Source organism: Atta colombica, unplaced genomic scaffold, assembly GCF_001594045.1.
Source record: "Atta colombica isolate Treedump-2 unplaced genomic scaffold, Acol1.0 scaffold207, whole genome shotgun sequence".
NCBI classification, from domain to species: Eukaryota; Metazoa; Arthropoda; class Insecta; order Hymenoptera; family Formicidae; genus Atta; species Atta colombica.
Window position 1 is genome coordinate 3,388,343 of NW_017259302.1, and position 4,678 is coordinate 3,393,020.

The 4,678-nt window shown below is 36.1% G+C and overlaps 1 protein-coding gene across 2 annotated transcripts in view; it reads left to right on the top strand.

Moving 5' to 3' along the window:
• The window catches only part of LOC108687523 (unconventional myosin-XVIIIa), a 50,212-nt gene that overhangs the window by 33,513 nt on the left and 12,021 nt on the right, over positions 1-4,678 (top strand). The gene's annotated exons all lie outside the window — the stretch shown is intronic.

Consider the following 4,678-nt stretch of genomic DNA (forward strand, 5'->3'; position numbering starts at 1 on the left):
GTTGAGAAATTATGCTATACAGATATATTTAATATACGCGGCACATTTTCAGTATTTTTATCAAAATTTTTCCAAATAAAAATAAATATACTTTTCTACTTTCTAAAGATAATTACTGATTAAGAAAATCACATCGCGAAATCAGACGTGCGACGAGCATAATGCAAAAACGAGATCTTTTTTACTTTCTACTTTTTTACTCTCTATGCTTCGGGCGAAATCGTTCGTGCAATTTAAAGCTATCCTTGCTTTATTCTTATGAACGAGCATAAGGAATGAGACGTTATGCGTGGAATGGATTCGATAAAAGACTGAGGTGCGATAAAATTTACGACGCATGGATAATCGAACATAGACGCTGTGGTCTGTTCCATTAAACAAAAGTACGTAAAGTAGTGGAAACGTCTGGTGACTCGGAAAGAAGTTCGTGATTTCGTAACGCGGCCAGAGCTCTTTTCTCTTCTTCCCTTCTCTCGTTGTCTCGTCTCTCCTTTCTCCCGTTTGTCAGTAGGCCAGCAGACATTCTCGCCGGCCGCTTTCCAACACGCGCCGCGCGTTATCTACTTCGAATTTCTTCGCGCCGCGGCAGTCATCCCCGCGAAGATCTATCGATCCGATGCGATGCAATGGACGGACGACGAAGATGCAGGGATCTTTCTTACATGTCCGAGGCGAACGGCCCCACGTCCTCCTTTCCGCAATATGTTCGAAAAATTCACAAATCAAGCCAGCGAGGAGATGGCGACTTCTTAGGGATTTCTCATATAAATCATAAATCGTCACGTATATATGCATCATGCGATCTACATGTGCTCTCTTCTGTGAATTATCATTATTATTTTGTCTGAATCTCTATTCGCGAATGCTAGCACATAGGACATTTCGCCGTTCCATGTTTCGTCGAGATGAAACAGACCGAAAGATAAAAAGCGGACAGGCGAAATGGGAATCGCCGAGTGCCTTATTCGGGTAGATAAGAAAACAAGAGAGAGGCTTGCTGGTTCGAACCGGTCCTCGGTCCATTTGGCAGTGGCTCCATTCAAGATCCACCTGTCACGATACACCAAATCTCCAATCCCTTTCCCTTACACTTTCGAATCCGTGAAATTTTCTCGATACCATATCTCTCATGCATATTCAAATTGAGAGTGTGTGTCTTTCTACGAGAATTATAATGACAATAAAGCAACTCGGAGTCGAAAGTCGGAATGTCAAAGACACGTAATTGAAATACATTAGAGAGTTATTATTATTCACTATTCGTGTAACCGCACAATTTTGATTAATTGAGTTGCTCTTTTTCCGATAATAATCCCAAGATTTATGTACGATATCTCGAGATATGAATGTGCCGGTGTTGTTGGTGAGCAGCAGGGGACCAGAAGATACGTGTTCGAATGCGCGAGATTTATGCAGTATGCGTGTGTTGGTGACGCATCACCTGCATGGTGGGGACGCAATGGAGGGACGTGCACCTGATGCGGAACGAGCTTTCCGACATAATGCGACGGCTGTGCAACCACTCTTGTACTCCTCAGTTCGCGGTTGATCTCGGTCGCTGTCGAGATCGAGACGTCGCGTCGTCGTCAGACGACAATCATCCTTCGGCCTTGACATTACACAGCAAACGCGAACGAAGGGCTCGTTTTTTGCTTGGAATTGTTCGGGCAGTGCGCATATGTGTTTTTGAGTGCAAAATCTCGATCGTCCCAAGAATGATCGGCAAAAATGTTTGCTCGGAATAAATAATCAATTTTTTATATTCGGAAAAAAGGTGCCGATAGTGTACGATCGCCTACATTCTGTTCTGCATTTTCTTTCCAATTACTGTAATTAATGTAAAAATGTGACATAATCATAATTATGTCATTCGCATTGTCGAAGCATTATTTTTTTGGTACCGGAAATAATAAAGCTACAAATCTATTCAAAATTAATTGTAAATTTTATACTTCTTGTAATTATTTCTGAAAGAAACGGTACTTCAAAGGAATTTCTTTTCGCTGAATACAAAACGGTTCATTATAATCTCAGTAAAAATTTACGAAGATCATGCGAGGTGGGGAAGAACGTTAGTTTTGCGCTTCATAAGCAAAATCTGCGGTCAAGAGAAAAAGAGAGAAAGAGAGAGAGAGAGAGAGAGAGAGAGAGAGAGAGAGAGAGAGAGAAAGTCGTCGATTTCTTAATTAACCTGCGAGAGGAAGAGAGTGAGAAAGCCACCGGTACCTGTTAACTTCGATAACGGTAAACGTCATTGGCTTCGAAGTAAAGCACCGAGCCGTTCAAGTGCTTTCTCATTGCCAAATGATGGAGACGCCGATATTACGATCCTATACAATCATTACAGGAAAGTAGTCGAATTGACCTGCGTGAAGATTGATGATCTTTACTTTGCGATTTTGGTCTTTGCTTTATTCAAACGTATATAATTGCTTGAAATGGGCATTTCGACCTGTCAATATTTATGACTTGGTAATATTTCCTGGATTTTCTAATTTTCAATTAATTTCCACACAATAAAGATTATACAATAATTTCTTTGAGAAATATTTCAATGCAATTGTTCTCAAGAATGATAGTTATAGCTAGTAAGTGCAAAAAAAATATTAATATTAAAATTTTTATGAAAATGCTTTACTTGCAGAAAATAAATATTAATTGGCAACTTTACAATGAATATATTCTATCCTAATTTAAACAAAACAGCGTCATGTGTTTCTGGCCTTACAATTAGAATCTAAATTTCTCGATTGTACAAATATTTTTTATGTAATCAATAATACATTTTTCACTTTCGCTTTTTTACAAAATAATACATTTTAATTATTACGTATTTTTTAGATAAAATAATTTTGAGAAATATACAGTTTATCTTGTTGTTTATTAATAAATTGCTAATTAATTTTTACTTTCTAAAAATAAGATTTTAAAAAAATGATCTCTCTTGTATACGAATATATTTGGAACTCAATATATTATTATGTAAAAAAATGTAATGTTATGTGAGACGTAATAAATTATATTCTTCTTTTGAATAATTCTGAACAAATGTCAGTGATTACATCACTCTCACATCTGGTCAGCGGTTACAATCGATTCATCATTGCTTTTAGTCGTCTATATTGCTAATCAACGAACCTGAATCTGAATAGAGATTTTATTTTATTAATTTATATTTTATAAGTGTGTTTCGATTTGAGAGATGAAAGAGAGACGAATCGACGCAATCGACGTAATTTATTTCGCATCGCATATAATAAGATTTTCTTACCAGAATATCTAAAAAAAAGTTATTAATATACCATATTCTCTGATTAGCTTGTTCGTATAACGGTTTTATCAGCAGAAAATATCGTCTCACTCGAAATTAATGAAAAATACATTGCAAATCGTGAATTATTTTAAAGCTTCAATGCGCGTAATGTTGAAAGATCTCAATGTTTCGTTTCTCTCAATTTTAGTACAGACATTCATTTAACGGATGTTTTATCTCGAGACGAACGCATCATGTAATTAATGGGACGCGGTCTTCACAGAATTGCCAAACATACTTTACACAACATTCATGTTGCGCGTTTAATTAACCAAGTTACACCACATTTAGTTAATGTAGTTTCTGCATCTATTAGCATTTCTTGATGATCTTATTATTTTACCACAAGACACGCAATCTAGCAGTGTATTAGATAAAGAAAATTAAATTCTCTGATAAATTCTCTGATAAATCAGAGCAAAACCTCTGATAAATTTCAAATTGTAAATTAAGTTAAATTAAATCTTCTGATTATAATTAAAATGTAATTTCTTTATGACAAAAAAAGTAGAAGATTTAATAATAACAATACAATTATAAAAACAATGTAAATATAATAAAAGATTATATTATCAAAAATTCTCATTATTTTTAATGAAATTTCAACATTTGATATATTTGTTTTATTATCCTTTTCCTTCAGAATTACATAGTGCATTTCAAAAATTTTTTTCGCCGTAATCTAGTCGATATTACTTGTCCCAAAAATCTTTTGATATAACGAAACATTAAGAGAATCTTTCGCTATTACATCTTTCAGTATGTCTCCTGCGTCTCGGAGTTTATCAGAATAAAAAAAGCGACGTATCCCTTCAATGAAAATGATAAGCTAGCAAATCCGGCTGAATCTTTCTGCTAGTTGAGAATTGCAGACCGATGCGTTCAACCGGCTTCAAGATAATCTCCTCCTTTCCTCTGCTGGTCCTTCGAACCTCTCCTCTTTATTTCCCTCACTCCTTCATCTCTCCCTCTTGTATCGTCTGCCGTTCTCTCTTTCGCTTCCTCACTTCTGTTCTCGCAGTCGAGTGCGTATACACTTTTACGCGGTTCTTTTACGGCACTTAGTCGCGGCTTGTTCTGCGCGCAGCAGAGGAGAGAAAAAGCTCTCCTTCAACAACCATTCATCCCGCGACGTCTGCAAGTGAAAGAATTATCGCGATCTCATTCGTGTCAGTGATCGGGGGTGCGATTTCGAATTGGCGATAAGTGCAGTGAATAATCTGGCATTGACAAGCCGTTAAACTTTAAATATCCTCTCGCTTGTGACTAAATATATTGTTTATTTTACAGATCTTACGCTACTTTATAATTAAAAGTCCAGTATTTCGATAAATCTACAAATTATCCAATTATATATATATATAT